The following is an 18,750-nucleotide window of genomic DNA, read 5'->3' as shown; positions in this document are numbered from 1 at the left end:
GTCCTTGCGTGATGTTAAATACAGGTCAAGTGTTAATTATACAGGAGGAAATACAGGTGTTGAGACCATGCTAAGATAACAAGAACATAGAAAAATACAAAGAAGTGACAATTAGATACATGTGATAATAACTTCCCAGCCCAGGAACATAGAGCAATTCATTGAAGCGACTTGTACACCTCTGTATTTATTAGAAACCTGAGGTGCTTGAGTTCTGGATTTAATGTATCCCCTGCGGGTTTCGAACCCACGCGCCTTGGTTTCCCACGCCAAGGTGCTACCAGGTGGCCGTATTAACCATTCGGCCACCGGGGCGGTACTCAGAAACTCATCTCTCATTGACAATGACATTGCAGAAATGCGCTGCAGTGTGAGAACCATTGATAGAGAATCTAGACATATTTGTATATATCTAGTCAGAGATTGTACAGGCAGAGAGAGAGTGATTGTAGACCTGTGAGACTGCAGAAGACACTGACAAAATCAGAAGCTTTACAAGAACTATCAGCTAGAGTCTGTAAGAAATTACTTATGAGAAGACTTACAGTAAAGAAGAAGACTGCACTGTATAAAGTCAGAAACTGATCTGAAAGAGATATGAGATTGACTGCTGATCTGAAGATTGAGTGTGATGATAAGACTGAGAGAGATGAAGATACTGTTATAAACAGTGATATCTCTGCTTCATGAGCTAGTAAAAAGTAATCAGAGAAGTTATAAGAACACTTATAAGAAGTGCAGTAATAATCAGACATTGTTTATAAGATATTGAAATTAAAAAAAATTTTTATTCTTGAGAAGTTCTTGAATCAATATACAGACATTGTCAGAAATACTCTCTCTCTATCATCTGAATGAAAACACTTTGTGAATAAATAAGAATATTCACAGTTTATGAGAATGAGAGCTGTTATAGAAAAAGAGAAAAGAAGATAAGATTCTATAGACAGATCTGAGATATTTATACTACTCTAGAGAGATTTACTTACACTGTGAATAATTCTACAGAACAGTCAGATCACTCTAGTAAATAAAGAGTGATTATGAATTACAGATCTAAATCTTTCTATATAACTACAAAGAGTGATTGCAGACTGCAGATATCTTGATTCTATAATTCTACAGAGTTAATGAAAGAATGAAAAATTCCTCACAATTCTACAGTGTCAAAGAACAATGATTCATAAGAATGAGTGAAAGATTAACTCATAAATACTTCTCTTTGATGAGAGTAATCTCATAGAGAGTGATTCATCTGTGAGATGAATCTGTGTGATAATCACACAAGAATCTCATGAAAATGATTAAGAGTCAACTAAAACTCTTCTATATAAAAGATGCAAGATGAATCTGCATAATAGTCAGAGAAGAATCTATAGATTACAAAGAATCTCATGAAATAAGAAATCAAGTGACAGACTCTTTTCTCTTTATAATAACAAGGGATTTTTCCTCACTGAGATTTTTTATAGATATCAAGAGTTTTTAGTGAGTATCACTGCAGTGCTGAGCTGATTCTATAAAGTCACTCAGTGAAAGACTTCACAGATGAAGTCTTAGAGAGAGAGAAATATGTAAGAAATCTCACTCTCTGTGAATTCTTTACTTCTATTTCTATCTCTCATGTAATCAATAGAGTTAGCAGCCCTTGACTACACACAACTATATAGACTGGAGTTCACAAATACTATTCATAACTCAGCTTGAATGCTATTATACATTTAATCTCTACATTTTATCTTTCTACTGTGAATACTTCTAGTAGTTAACAGTACATATCACGCCAAGCTGTAACACCTGAATAATCGCCTGAAAGTACTTATTCTTACATATCTATATAATAACTTTATAAATATCTAAGAACATTATAATCATGAAAACTAAGTTTTAAAGATTAGAGAAATACTGAGATCTTACAGAGATATTTAGTTAAGCTAAGATAGTTAAACTTCTATTTTATTATAAAAAGAATCTAATAATAAATTTAATAGAAGAATAGAAACTCTTCTAAAAAATTAATCTATAAGCTCTTTTATTATAAGATAGAAGCTCTGCAGACTTATATAAAAAAGAATCTGAAGAATAACTTTATCTAACTCTTATAGATCTTCACAGATGTCTCTGTAATATTTATAAAGAAGAAGAATAAAAATTTCAGATTATATATAAATTACTATAATCTGAACTTTAAAATTATAAAGAGTCACTACTCTCTATCTCTAATTAAGAATATAATTAACTGTCTTATAAAAGCTGTTACATTCATATAATTAAATATAATTAATATATTATCACAGCTGTGAATATAGTCTGAAGATGAATAAAAGACTATCTTTAAAACTATCTTGAAATTGTTTAAATATCTAGTAATATCTTTTATTTTAACTAATATCTCTGCAGTATTTCAGTCTTTTATTAATAAAATACTTTATATATATCTAAATATCTTTGTGATAATATATCTGAATGATGTGATAATATACTCTGTATAGAAGAAAGAATATACTAAGTATATATAAACTATACTAAAGATCTTAGATAAGACAGAACTGTATATTAAGTTTATAAAGTATAACTATAGTATCTATTAAATTAATTTTCTAGAATATGTAATTACTGCAGATAATATTCAGATGAAATCTTTATAAATTAAGACTGTTCTATTATAATCAGAGTTAACTAGTATTTATAAAATTCAGATCTTTTTGAGTTTAATAAATTTCTATAAATAATTTATCTTTATATATATAAGAATCTTCTTGACTCTTACAGATATACTGAAAAGTGAAAATAAGAAAAAGTTATTTTATAAATGAAGAATAAAAAGATTGTTAAGAAAAAAGAGCTGTAAGAACTTTCTTATTTTAAAAGCTTATAAAATCTTTATAAAATTGAAATAGATATTCATAGATATAATGATACTGTTTTTTAATCTCTTACTTTTAATTAGATTAAAGATAGATATCTTCTTCTTTATAATTTCAGAAATAATCTTATAACTATAGTTAAATGAGAACTGAGTTTCAGTAATCTTTTTCTCATAGAAGATATAACTTATAAAGATTAACTATAATATTTATAATCATAAGTTTCTTATAATAGTGAAATTCTTTTATTACTGATATCACTACTTTAAGAGTCTTATAACAGTGATTACTATTAAAACTGATTATAATAGCTTATAATAGTTTACTTCAATTAAGAAACTCTTATAATAACAGATCTACTGAGTCAGAAACTGAGTGAGTTCTGATTTAAAATAGAGTATATTAAGAAAACTAAGAACTTAGTAGATGAATTTATTCACAGATCTGACTATATTAAGAAGATTAGAATAATACATACAGAGAGACTAGAGAAGATAGAAAGACTTTATAAGATACTTAAACTAAGTGTTATAAAGAGATTAATTGAAGAGTATCTTAATTTCTTATAAGAGAAGAGAGAGATGAGAGAAAAGAAGTCTGTATAACTACTTTCTATAATACTGAGAGTGAATACTCTAGGAATCTCTATGAGAATTCTTAAAGAGAGTATTTATAATCTAAAGAGTTTATAAACTTTGAGAAGTACTATAAAAGATCTAATATAAGAGAAAACAGAGTATAAGTTTTTATAAGATCTTCTATTCAGATTATCAGAACTATAACTGAAGAATAAATATACTCAGTATATTCAGAAACTACTTATAACAGAGATTAACTCTGTAGAAATAAAGAGTTAAAGAAACTTACATAGTCTCTTATAAAAAGAGAGCTAAATTTATATATTTATAAATAACTTTCTATATATAAAACTTATTAAAAGATATTATGACTCTTTTCTAATGAGTTATTTTACAGATACTAGAACTTATGAGTTACTTATAAGAAAATACTTCTGACTGAAGATATAAGAATTTATAAAGAAGATAGTGAATTCTTATACTGTTTATCAGAGTTTACAGATAGTATAATTCAGATTATATAAAGAACTTACTTTTATACTTATCTTACAGAAATCTTATGAATAGCTAGAACTAAACACTCTTATAAGACTCTCTAAAAGCAAGAATATATAAAATATCTGCTTTAATAGTATGCTGATAATAATAGATTGCTTCATCAAGATAACATACTTTATACTTATTTATAAAGACTTAAAGTCAAAGAATTTAACTTATATCTTTATCAGTGATGTGATTCAGTTGCATGATTATTATTATTATTATTATTCTTCAATTATAGATGTATATAGTCAGAGACTATGACATCTATCTAAGAACTTTTAGTTCTCAGAGTTTTTCTAATAGCTTGTAAGAAATCCCGCTTCTCACGAATTCTTTACCTCTATTTCTATCTCTCATGTAATCAATAGAGTTAGCAGCTCTTGACTACACACAACTATATAGACTAAAGTTCGCGACTACTATTCACAACTCAGCTTGAATACTATTATATATTTTAATCTCTATATTTTATCTTTCTACTATGAATACTTCTAGTAGTTAACAGTACATATCATGTCAATCTGCAAACATTTGAATAATTGTCTGTGAGTACTTATTCTTATATTTGAAGCTCTATCAGTCAGCAACTGTCTATTATAATCAAAAGAACTAGAAACTCATATTCTTCAATCTCCGCAAACTCTACTACAGATACTCAGAAGTAGTTATCTGAATCATGAATAACTTCTATAAAAGAAGTCTCAGAGAACTAATCAATTATTTACAGAATATCATTCTTTGTATCTAGACTGACTGTGTGACAGTGTCTAGACTGACCGTGTGACTGTGTCTGAGACCAGGACTAGATTTTTTGATAGTCTTATTATCAATTCAAATGATCTCATTACATGATTTTAAGATTATATAGTAATTTCATACTGTCTCAGTGAGACTTACTGTCTACTCGTATCACATTTTCCAAATGAGATCATGATTTTCACTTCTTAATTTAAATTATTTTTATTGCTTTAAATGACTTTAAATCTCATTTAAGTGTTACTAAAAAGCATTACTTTTTAAAAAATTAAAAATAGTCTAAAAAAACCTTAAAATGTCTAAAATTAGTAACTTTATACTAAGAATGAAACTAAATGAGATCAAATAGAATTACTTTCTTATTTTTTCTAAGTCATGATCTCATTTGAGATCTGATATATAGTCACTTTGCATGTTTTTTTAATGATTAGTCCCAGCGGGATTCACACCAAGAAATGTATGAAACCAGATCAAATGAAATCAAATGTGAAATTCATAATCTCAGCGGCCAGTCTATCTGTATCTGTGATAGAGAAACTCTCTGAATTTATAAATAAATCAATCTCAGTGAAGAACATTCTTGAGTATTTTCTATAAGACTAAGGTATTTTTCTATAAGAAATATTTACTGCTTATAAACACTCTTGAACTGAGTCTCTAGACATGATTTTCAGAGATATCTATGAACTGAAAAGAAACTTTCTTAAGCTGTGACTACTTAAGATTATCTACTGAACTACAATTTATAAATGCTTTTACAAGTTTACATTTAACATTGACTCATAAGTCTGACTATGTGATATGCAAGATGAAGAAGCTATTATCTATATAATAACAGATCTCTACTACACTAAAATTAAGAATTGACTGAACTATCTAGAGAATAATTATAAGAGATTTCACTGCTTCATTCTCAAGATCTATCTAGAGAATAAGTTAAGAGACTCTGTGAGCTGAACAGAGAACAACTGAACTGTGATTATTAATATTAGAAAAAGAGATGAGAAATCTGATAAAGACTACTCACAGTACTTTATATAATTATGATATGAATTGAGATCTGTGAAAACAGAGCTCTGAAATAAGATCTGAATAATGATATTTATAAAGAGACTGAATAAAGATATATAGAACAAGCTTATTAAATAAGACTCTAAGTTCTTAACTCTAAAGAAACTGATAACTCTTATTCACTGTCTACAGATCACTGTGAGAGTTACAGATCTGTAAAGAGTGAATTATTAATTAACTCTATAAAAGTTATAACAATAGAGAACAGATTTACTGAAAAAAGAAAATAAGATATAGAGAGATTCATATCTGACTATTAAGTAGAGAGAGAGAGTTTCATAAGCTCTTATAAATAGAGTCTATAATAGAGAGACTAAGAAAAAGAATCTTTACTTTATCTATTTTAAATCAGAATCCCTTCATACAAACTGTCTGAATAAATTAAAATAGAAATTTAAGAAGTTACAGACAGAGTCAGTAACAGTCTTCGTAAGAGTCTTAAAGCTGACATCTGAATCAGTTACTATTTCAATGAAAATATATACTTATAAGAAGAGACTGCACTGTAGCACTGCTGTCTTATTAGTATGAAAAGTATTAATAAACTTGAGATTCTAGATCACTATAGTGTTTCTAAAGCTTATAAAGTGAATAAACTAAGTGATACAAACTGAAAATCTGCTCTTATAATAAACAGAGTATGAGAACTCAGATCTGAGAGCTGAGAGACTTATAAGAGTTGTCTTTGAATTATAAGATCTCTCTGAAATCTGAAGAAGATTTATAAAAACTGTGATTATCACAGACAGTATAGATGATATGTACTTAAGACTTGTATAACTTTAAAGATATAATTCACACATAGCTGTTCATAAGTTAGATTTATACTTTCAATCAGTGTTAACAGACTTACTTATAAAGATAGAATCAGTTGATACTTTAGAGATAATTAAAGAAGATAAGCTCATCTATATAATAACTTTACAATTATCTGAGAACTTCACAGTTATAAAAACTAAGCTTCAGATATCAGAGAAATACTGATATCTTATAGAGATATTCAGTTTAACTAAGATAGCTGAGCTTTTATCTCACTGTGAGAAGAATCTGATAATAGAGTTAATAGAAGAGTAGAAACTCTTCTGAGAATTAATCTATACACTCTCTTATTATGAGACAGAGATCTTGCAGACTTATATAAAGAAGAATTTAAAGAATGACTTTATCTAATCTTTACATATCTCTGTAAAAGTCTCTGTGATATTTATAAATAAGAAGAATGAAGATTTCAGATTATATATAAACTACTGTAATATGAACTTTAAGACTATAAAGAGTTACTATTCTCTGTTTCTGATTGAGAATGTGATCAACTGTCTCACAGAAGCTGTTATATTTATATAACTGAATATAATTAATATATATACACAGCTGTGAATACAGTCTGAGAATAAATGAAAGACAGTCTTTAAAATCATACTGAGACTATTTGAATATCTAGTAATATCTTTTGATTTGACTAATATCTCTGCAGTATTTCAGTCTTTTATTAATAAAATACTTCATATATATCTGAATATCTTTATAATAATATATCTGAATAATGTGATAATGTAATCTGTGAAGAAGAAAGAATATACTGAGTATATATAAACTATACTAAAGATCTTAGATAAGATAGAACTGTATATTAAGCTTATAAAGTATAACTTTAGTATCTGTCAGATTAATTTTCTAGAATATGTAATTATTGTAAATAATATTCAGATGAAATCTTCATGAGTTGAGATTATTCTATTATAACTGAAGTTAACTAGTATTTATAAAAATCAGATCTTTCTGAGCTTTGTGAATTTCTATAGATAATTTATCTTTATATTCATAAGAATCTTCTTAACTCTTACAGATATACTGAAGAGTAAAAATAAGAAAAAGTCATTCTATGAATAAAGAATGAAAAGATTATTAAGAAGAAAGAACTGTGAGAACTTTGTTATCTTAAAAGCTTATAAGATCTTTGTAAGATTAAAATAGATATTTATAGATACAATAATACTATTTCACTTAGATCTTTTACTCTTAATCAGATTAATGACAGATATCTTCTTCTTTATAATTTCAGAAATAATCTCATAACTACAGTTAAACAAGAACTGAGTTTCAGTGATCTTTTTCTCATGAAAGATGTAATTCATAGAGATTAACTATAATATTTATAATCAGAAGCTTCTTATAGTAGTGAAATTCTTTCATCACTGATATTATTACTTTAAAAATCTTATAATAGTGATTACTATTAGAACTGATTATAATAGTCTATAATAGTTTACATCAATCAAGAAACTCTTGCAGTGATAAATCTACTAAGCTCAGAGATTAAGTGAGTTCTGATTCAAGACAGAGTATATTAAGAGAACTAAGAATTCAGCAGATAAACTCTCTCACATGTCTGACTATATCAAGAAGATCAGAATGACAGATACAGAGAGATTAAAGAAGACAGAAAAGCTTTGTAAGATACTTAGACTGAGTATTATAAAGAGATTGACTGAAGAGTCTTTTAATTCTCTGTAACAGAAGAAGAAGAAGAGAGAGAAGAAGTCTGTATAACTACTTTCTATAACACTGAGAGTCAACACTCTGAGAATCTCTGTGAGAATTCTTGAAGAGAGTATCTATAATCTGAAGAGTTTACAAACTGTGAGAAGTACTATAAAAGATCTGATATAAGAGAAAACAAAGTATAAGTCTTTATAAGATTTTCTATTCAGATTATCTGAACTGTAACTGAAGAATGAATATACTCAGTATATTCAGAAACTACTCACAGCAGAAATCAATTCTATAGAAATAAAGAATTGAAGACATTTAAATAATCTCTTATAAAGAAAGAGCTGAATTTATATATCTATAAATAAGTTTCTATATATAGAACTTATTAAAAGATATCATAACTCTTCTCTAGTGAGTTATTTTACAGATACTAGAACTAATAAGTTACTTATAAGAAAATACTTCTGACTGAAGATATAAAAGCTTATAAAGAAGATAGTGAATTTCTATACTATTTATCAGAATTCATAGATAGTATGATTTAAATTATATGAAGAACTTACTTCTCTACTCATCTCACAGAAACCTTGAGAATAGCTAGAAATAAATATTCTTATAAGTCTTTCTGAAAGCAAGAATATATATAATGCCGGCTTTGACAGTGTACTAATAATAGTAGACTGCTTTATCAAGATAACATAGTTTATACTCAGTTACAAGTAGACTGGCTGCTGAGATCATGAATTTCACATTTAATCTGATCTCATACATTTCTCGACATGAATCCCGCTGGGACTAATTATTATAAAAACATGCAAAGTGACTATATATCAAATCTCAAAATGAGATCATGACTTAGAAAAAATAAGAAAGTGATCTCATTTGATTCCATTAAGTCTCATTCTTGACATAAAGTTACTATATTTAGACATTTTAAGGTTTTTTTTAGTGTATTTTTAATTTTTTAAAAAGTAATGCTTTTTGATAATGCTCAAATGACATTTAAAGTCATTTAAAGCAATAAAAATAATTTAAATTGAGAAGTGAAAATCATGGTCTCATTTGAAAAATGTGATAAGAGTGGACAGTAAGTCTCACTGAGATAGTATGAGACTACTATATAATCTTAAAACCATGTAATAAGATCAGTTAAATTGATAATGAGACTATCAAATATTCTGATCCTGATCTCAGACACAGTCACAGGGTCAGTCTACTTCACGAACTTAAAGTCAGTGGAACCCCCCGGGCCTTATCCATAATGTGATCCAGTTATATAAGTTATCTGTGAATATTTCTCAAACAGAGAATTAATTTTCACAGAGATATTCTAATCTGATCTGATAAACTATACTGAAGATCTCATAAGATCTAAGCACCGCTTTCATTAATAGACAGATAATTAGATAGAATATCTGATAAGTATATTAAAACATTATCTGCAGTGCTTTATCAATTATAATCAGAATAACTGAGTATATTGATTATTATTCACAGAGTTTATATATAATAACTTAAAGTATGTCAGCACAGATAAAATCCTCTTTGAGATACTTATTAAGACTCACTTATAAATGATCTTAATAAACTTATGAGAGTATACTATAGAGTATGATAATGTCTGTGAATAGACTAAAAGATTTCAGAACATTCAGAAGAAAGTCTGTGAATTCTTGAGAAAGACTCAAGAGTATCAGAAGAGATACTATGACTTTAAGTATATTATAAAGAGTTTTAAGAAAGATAATAGAGTCTGACTAAGTCTAGAAAACATTATTATACAGAGATCTAGTAAGAAGCTGAATCTCTTATAGATAGAGTCTTATAACTTTATGAAGAAAGTTAGTTTACAGTTCTATAGATTGAAATTATCATCTGAATTATAGATATATAATATTTTTCATATCTCTTTACTTCATAAATATAAGAAATTTTTAGAAGAGAACTCTGTGACTCATCACTCTATTTATAAAATACTAGAGAGTGAAAGAGAATATCAGATTAAAGAGATTATTAACTCAGAGAAGTAATATTACAAGCTCTGATTCAAGATTCAGTAATAAGAGTATTCTGATAAGATGAATGAGTTTACTTAGAAATTATCTAGATAGATAAGACATCTGTAGAAGCTGAGACATGACTTTCATACTATAAATTCTGATAAGTTAGAATAACACAGTCTTTGCTAAGAATCTGATTATAATCAAGACATTAATACTGTCATTTACAAACTCTAACTTATAAAAATAATAGATTTCTACTGAGATGAACAGTCTGTGATGTATGAAAAGAGAAGAAGAAATCATGTTATTATTAAAGTTAAAAAATACAGAAAATAAAAACAGAACTGTGAACATAATTTAGAGACTAGTAAAGAAAAAATAAAGAAAATTTATACTTATATTCTCAATACTTATAATACTTAATTTCTCTGTGACTATTAATTCTTCTCTTCAAAGAAGTAAAGAGTATTATATCTGTAATACAGATAATTATTAAATTTGATATAAAGACTGCTAGAAATACACAGACTTTAAGAGAGCTGAATATCAGAGTGTATACAGTTGTAGCAGAGTCTTGAGAGCTAATTATCTGTATATATAATCAGATATCTCTTACAAAGCTGTATTCACTCTTTCAGTTATACTGAAGTATTCAGCTCAGAAGTAATTAAGATATGAAGAGAGAGCTTATCTATTCAGATTAACTTCTATCACAAATTTATAACATTTACATTGTCTTAATTATCTGAATTTTATGAATACTTAGAGCCTCATCTCTCATTGATAATGAGATTACAGAAATGCACTGTGATGTGAGAACTGTTGATAGAAAATCTAGACATATTTACATATATCTGATCAGAGATTGTATGAGTAGAGAGAGAGTGATTATAGATCTGTGAGACTGCAGAGATCACTGACAGCACTGAGAGCTTCACAGAAACTGTTAGCTAGAATCTGTCACAAATTACTTACAGAGAGACTTATAGCAAAGAGTGAGACTACACTATTCAGAGTCAGAAGCTGATCTGAGAGAGATATGAGATTGACTACTGATCTGAAGATTGAGTATAGTAAAAAGACTGAGAGAGATGAAGACACTGTCACAGATAATAGTATCTCTGCTTTATCAGCTGATAAAAAGTAATCAGAGAAGTCACGGAGATACTTAAAAGAAGCTCAGCAGTAGTCAGACATTATTTATAAAGATATTAAAATTGAAAAAGTTTTTATTCTTGAGAAGTTCTTGAATTAATATATAGATATTGTTAGAAACACTCTCTCTCTATTATCTGAATAAAAATATCTCATAAATAAATAAGAATACTCACAGTTTATAAGAATGAAAGCTGTTATAGAAAAGAAGAAAAGAAGATAAGATTTCATAGATATATCTGATATATTTATACTACTCTAGAGAGATTTATTTACACTATAAATGATTCTATTGAACAGTCAGATCACTTTAGTAAATAAAAAGTAATTATAAGTCATAGATCTGAATCTTTCTATATAACTATAAAGAGTGATTACAGATCACAGACATCTTGATTCTATAATTCTACAGAGTGAATAAAAGAATGAAAAATTTCTTACAACTCTACAGTGTTGAAGAATGATGATTTATAAGAATAAGTGAAAGATTAACTTATAAATACTTCTCTTTAATGAGAGTAATCTTATAGAAAGTAATTCATCTGTAGAATGAATCTATGTAACAGTTATATAAGAATCTCACAGAAAAATAATTGAAGATTAACTGAAATTCTTCAGATTAAAAGATGCAGAATGAATCTGTGTAATAATTATACAAGAATCTCATAGAAATAGTTAAGAGTCAATCAGAACTCTTCTGTATAAAAGATATAAGATGAATCTGTATAGTAGTCAGAGAAAGATCTGCAGAGTATAAAGAATCTCACAGAATAAGAAACTAAGTGATAGACTCTTTTCTCTTTATAGTAATAAGAGATTTTTCCTCACTGAGGTTTTTTATAGATGCGAAGAATTTTTAGTGAGTATCACTTCAGTGCTGAGTCTGATTCTATGAAATCACTTAGTAAAAGACTTCATAGATAAAGTCTTAGAGAGAGAAGAGTATATAAGAAATCCTGCTTCTCACGAATTCTTTATCTCTATTTCTATCTCTCATGTAATCAATAGGGTTAGCAGCTCTTGACTACACACAACTATATAGACTGAAGTTCATGACTACTATTCATAACTCAGCTTGAATACTATTATACATTTTAACTTCTATATTTTATCTTTCTACTGTGAATACTTCTAGTAGTTAACAGTACATATCACGTCAAGCTGCAAACACCCGAATAATCGCCTGCGAGCACTTATTCTTACATATCTATAAAGTTAACTATTATACATTTATCAATTTCAGATATGCAAAATCAGAAAATTTCAGCTCAGAATATGAGAACTCTTTATAAATTGCAGTATTTTAACATCTTCTGATACCTTGAAATCATTTGAAAATATCATGACAAAAGAAAAGAGAACAAAGTCTTAAAGATAAACACATTAAATAAGTAAATAGAAAAGAACAGAAAAGAAAAAATAAAGTAAAGAGAGACTATAATAAAATAAAATTATTAAAAGATAGTGTATAACTGTTTTTAGACTGGTCACTGAGACTATGAATTTCACGTTTGATCTCATTTGATCTGGTCTCATACATTTCTTAATGTGAATCCCGCTGAGACTAAACATTAAAAAAACATGCAAAGTGACTATATATCAGATCTTAAAATGAGATTATGACTTAGAAAAAATAAGAAAGTGATCTTATTTAATCTCATTTAGTCTCCTTCTTATCATAAAGTTACTATTTTTAGACATTTTAAGGTTTTTTTTAGACTATTTTTAATTTTTTAAAAAGTAACACTTTTTGATAACACTCAAATGAGATTTGAAGTCATTTAAAGCAATAAAAATAATTTAAATTGACAAGTGAAAATCATGGTCTCATTTGAAAAATGTGACAAGAGTAGAGAGTAAGTTTCACTGAAACAGTATGAGACTACTATCTAATGTTAAAACTGTGTAATGAGATTAGTTGAATTGATAATGAGATTATCAAATATTCTGATCCTGGTCTCAGACACGGTCACACGGTCAGTCTAACTTTTTTAACGGACTATATCTAATTAATTTCCATTTCTTCATATTCAGATATTTCTAAATTCAGTTATTTTCTTATAGCTGCTTGAGTTTCTGATAGAAAGTCTATTAAGTATTTAATTCCTGTCTCATTTGAGAATAAGAACCTCATATTTAATTAATTTAAATCATACTTCTTCTTCAATCAGACTCTGAGACTATTGTATAATGCACAATACATTATAATATACTCAGAATTTTCATTTGCATTGCAGAATTAGCATTCTGTTGCATCAAATCTATTATTCAATCTTTGTATATAAGATTTGAAATAATCATGTTCTAGTTTCAGCTTCATTATAGATGAGAATATTTCCTTTTTACATTTAATTAAACAAGATTTTCAGTTGAGTTTTATTTTAAATCTTGAATAATGTATGCTCTTCTTTCATTTCTACCAGCTTTTATTTCACTTATTTAAACAAGATTCTTTTATTTTTCTCTTTATAAAAGATCAGAACACTGTTTGTTGAATAGATCTGATTAGTTCTGAACTCTTTTTTATCACTGAATCAGTCAATTCATTGTTATGAATATTCATATGAGTAGGAATTCAATGCAGATGAATTATTAGTTTTGATGTTCTTCTCTTTTGAATTTTCATAATAGAATTTAAAATCAGTTCAAGATTTATTTGATTATTATAAATCTGACTATTTCTAAGTCTTTTTAAAGCAGTTTAACTATCAGAGAATATTCATATCTCTTTCAAACTATTTTCTCTTTTGTGAGATTTTATCTCAATAAGTTTAAAGGCTTTTACTATTATAAATAGTTCAGTATTAAAGACTTCAGATTCACAGTCTAAATTTCAGATATCTGAGATAAAATTAATATTATCTTTAGTATAAGTAATGTCTGCATCTAATCTATTCAAATTCTCATTTTTCAAGTCATCTCAGTAAATCAGAATAGAGTCTTTTACATTAATTGTAAAGATCTTCTTCAAATACTGTTCATATTCTCTCTCTTTAGATAGTTCACTTATTTATAAGTCTATGAGAGATTTCAGCTTTTCTCTTCAGAGAGATATCTTCTCATGAACAATTTTCTCAACATTTAATGAAGAAAATTGATTTTTAATCAGTGAATATAGTCTGTATAGTTGAGAGAGCATTTTCTATGAAGAATTATTTTTATTTCAATCAAGAAATCTATTTCAATTCAGTTTATTTCCTGAGTTGATTGATGTAATATGATTAATATGAACAGATACTGATTCATTCTTTAAGTAAGAAGACACTGATTCTTTTCTTAAGTAAGAAGGTATATAGACTGATTAGCAGTTGAGAGTAATATGTTCTGATCTGTTACAGTTGATGTACACTTCATATTAACATTGATTAGTGACTTCTTCAGAAGTGATCTCAGAAACTCAGAAGTCTGTTCAGACAGCAAAGACTCTTGCTTATACATAGATATTCAAGTCTACTCAATTCATGATATCTGTATCATTGTTGTTATTTCTCAGTGCAGATGTATGAGTGACTGAGATATAATATCTTCTGTCACTGTTCTGTATACTCTTGAGCTTGATAAGATGATTATTCAATGTCTGAAGTTGTATACAGAAATTTTTATAAGTCTGATCTTCATCTACACTTACAAGAGCCTGTAAGAGTTTGAAAGTTAATATCTTCTTAAGCATACTACTCTTTATTCAATCTTTTTAAGATTGATCACTGTAAGAATAAGTACTCGCAGGCGATTATTCGAGTGTTTGCAGCTTGGCGTGATATGTACAGTTAACTACTAGAAGTATTCATGATAGAAAGATAAAATGTAGAAATTAAATGTATAATAGCATTCAAGCTGAGTTATGAATAGTATTCATGAACTTCAGTCTATATAGTTGTGTGTAGTCAAGAGTCACTAACTCTATTGATTACATGAGATATAGAAATAGAGATAAAGAATTCATAAGAAGCAGAATTTCTTACATACTTCTTCCTCTCTAAGACTTTATCTGTGAAGTCTTTCACTGAGTGACTTCATAGAATCAGCTCAGCACTGCAGTGATACTCACTAAAAATTCTTCATATCTATAAAAAATCTCAGTGAGAAAAAATTCCTTATTATTATAAAGAAAAAAGAGTCTGTCACTCAGTTTCTTATTTTATAAGATTCTTTATAGTCTACAGATTCTTCTCTGACTATTATACAGATTTATCTCACATCTTTTATATAAAAGAGTTCTGATTAACTCTCAATCATTTTTATAAGATTCTTGTGTGATTATTACACAGATTCATCTCACAGATGAATCACTCTCTGTGAGATCACTCTTATTAAAGAGAAGTATTCACAAGTTAATCTTTCACTCATTCTTATAAATCATTATTCTTTGATACTGTAGAATTGTGAGAAATCTTTCATTCTTTCATCAACTCTGTGAAATTATAGAATCAAGATATTCACAGTCTGCAATTACTCTTTGTAGTTATATAGAAAGATTCAGATCTGTAATTTATAATCACTCTTTATTTACTAGAGTAATCTGACTATTTCATGAAATCACTCACAGTGTAAGTAAATCTCTCTAAAGTAGTATAAATATTCCAGATCTGTCTGTAGAATCTTATCTTCTTTTTTCTTTTTCTATAATAGCTTTCATTCTTATAAACTGTGAGTATTTTTATTTATCTGTGAAGTATTTTCACTCAAATGATAGAGAGAGAGTGTTTCTGACAATATCTGTATATTGATTCAAGAACTTCTCAAGAATAAAAATTTTTTCAATTTCAATATCTTTATAAACAATGTCTGACTGCTGCTGAGCTTCTTATAAGCATCTCTGTGACTTCTCTGATCACTTTTTATCAGCTAGTGAAGCAGGAATATCATCACTTACAACAGTGTCTTCATCTCTCTCAGTCTTATCACTGCACTCAATCTTCAGATCAGTAGTTAATCTCATGTCTTTCTCAGATCAGTTTCTGATTTTAAGCAGTGTAGTTCTCTTCTTTGCTGTAAGTCTTCTTATAAGTAATTTCTTACAGATTCTAGCTAACAGTTCTTGTAAAGCTTCTGATTTTATCAGTGTCTTCTGCAGTTCTGCAGGCCTATGATCACTTCTTCTCTGCTCATACAATCTCTGATCAGATATATACAAATATGTCTAGGTTCTCTATCAATGATCCTCGCGCCATGGCGCATTTTCACAATCTCATTGTCAATGAGAGATGAGTTCTCAGATAGCTGTAAAATCTGAATAATTAAGATAATGTAAATGTTTTGAATTTATAATAAGAGTTGATCTGAACAGATGAGCTCTCTCTCTGTATCTCAATTGTTTTCAGACTGAATACTTCAGTATAACTGTGAGAGCAGATATAACTTCATAAGAGACATCTGATTATTCATACAGATAGTCAGTCTTCAAGACTCTGCTGCAACTGTATATATTCTGATATTCAACTTCTCTGAAATCTGTGCATTTCTGATAATCTTCATATCAAATGCAACAATTATCTGTATTATAAGTATAATACTCTCTACTTCTTTGAAGAGAGAAATTGATAGTTATGAGAAGATTGAGTATTACAGATATTGAGAATGTGAGTATGAATTTTCTTTATTTTTTGTTTATTAGTCTCTAAAATGTGTTCACAGTTCTGTTTTTATTTTCTTATTTTTTAACTTTAATAAGAGTATGATTTCTTCTTTTCTTATATACACTGTGAACTGTTCATTTCAGTAGAAACTCATCATCTTATAGACTAGAACTTATAAATAACAGTATTAATATCTTTATTATAATTAGATTCTTAGTGAAGCCTGCATCATTCTGACCTTGTCAGAATTCATAGTTATAAAAATCATGTCTCAGCTTCTACAGATATCTTATCTACTTAAATGAATCCTCAAAGTGAAACTTATTCATCTTATCAGAATACTCTTTAATACTGAAATCTTGAATCAGAAGCTTATAATCTTACTTTCTCTGAGTCAATAATCTCTTTAATCTGATATTCTCTTTCACTCTCTAATACTTTATAAACAGAGTGATGAGTCACAGAGTTCTCTTCTAAGAATTTCTTATATTTGTAGAGTAAAGAGATATAAAAAATATTATATATCTATAACTCAGATAACAGTTTCAGTCTATAGAACTGTAAACTAACTTTCTTTATAATCTCATAAGGCTCTGTCTGTAAGAGATTCAGCTTCTTACTAGATCTCTGTATAATAATAGTTTCTAGACTTAATCAGACTCTATCATCTTTCTTGAAACTCTTTATAATATGCTTAAAGTCATAGTATCTCTTCTGATACTCTTGAGTCTTTTTCAAGAATTTACAGACTTTCTTCTGAATCTTCTGAATTCTCTCAGCTCATTCACAGATATTATCACACTCTATAGTGTACTCTCACAGATCTATTAAGATTATTCATGAATAAGTCTTAGTAAGTATCTCAAAGAGGATTTTATCTATGCTGACATGTTTTAAGTTATTGTATATAAACTCTGTGAGCGATAATCAATGTACTCAGTTATTCTGATTATAATTAACAAAGTATCACAGATACTATTCTAATATACTTATCAGATGTTCTATCTGATTATCTATCTATTGATAAAAAGTCATACTTAGATCTCATAAGATCTTCAGTATTGTTATCAGATCAGACTAGAACTCTTCTATAAAGATTAATTCTTTATCTGAGATAATATTCATAGATAATTCATGTAACTCAATCATATTACAGACAAAGATATGAGTTAAATTCTTTAACTTCAAGTTCTTGCAGATGAGTATAAAGTGTGTTATCTTGATAAAGTAATTCACTATCATCAGCACACTGTTAAAGCAGGTATTATATATATTCTTGCTTTCAGAGAGGCTTACAAGAGCATTCATTTCTAGCTATTCTCAAGATTTCTGTGAAATGAGTAGAGAAGTAAGTTCTTTATATAGTCTGAACTACATTATCTGTGAATTCTGATAAATAGTATAAGAATTCACTATCTTCTTTATAAATTCTTACATCTTCAGTCAGAAGTATTTTCTTATAAGTAACTCATGAGTTCTAGTATCTATAAAATGACTCACTAGAGAAGAGTTATAATATCTTTTAATAAGTTCTATATATAGAAACTTATTCATAGATATATAAATTCAGCTCTCTCTTTATAAGAGATTACTTAAGTCTCTTCAATTCTTTATTTCTGCAGGATTGATCTCTGTTATAAGTAGTTTCTAAGTATACTAAGTATATTCATTCTTCAGTTACAGTTCACACAATCTGAATAGAAGATCT

General features: G+C 27.8%; 1 pseudogene across 1 annotated transcript; it reads right to left on the bottom strand.

Annotated features, from left to right (window-relative positions):
- Positions 1-226: 226 nt before the first annotated feature.
- Positions 227-315, bottom strand: BDBG_17336 (annotated as a pseudogene). The gene has a single exon. The product of its transcript is annotated as a tRNA-OTHER (tRNA).
- Between the last annotated feature and the right edge of the window lie 18,435 nt (positions 316-18,750).

This window comes from Blastomyces gilchristii (genome assembly GCF_000003855.2).
Source record: "Blastomyces gilchristii SLH14081 genomic scaffold supercont1.12, whole genome shotgun sequence".
In the NCBI taxonomy this organism is placed as follows: domain Eukaryota; kingdom Fungi; phylum Ascomycota; class Eurotiomycetes; order Onygenales; family Ajellomycetaceae; genus Blastomyces; species Blastomyces gilchristii.
This window is presented reverse-complemented; position numbering and strand designations above follow the sequence as displayed.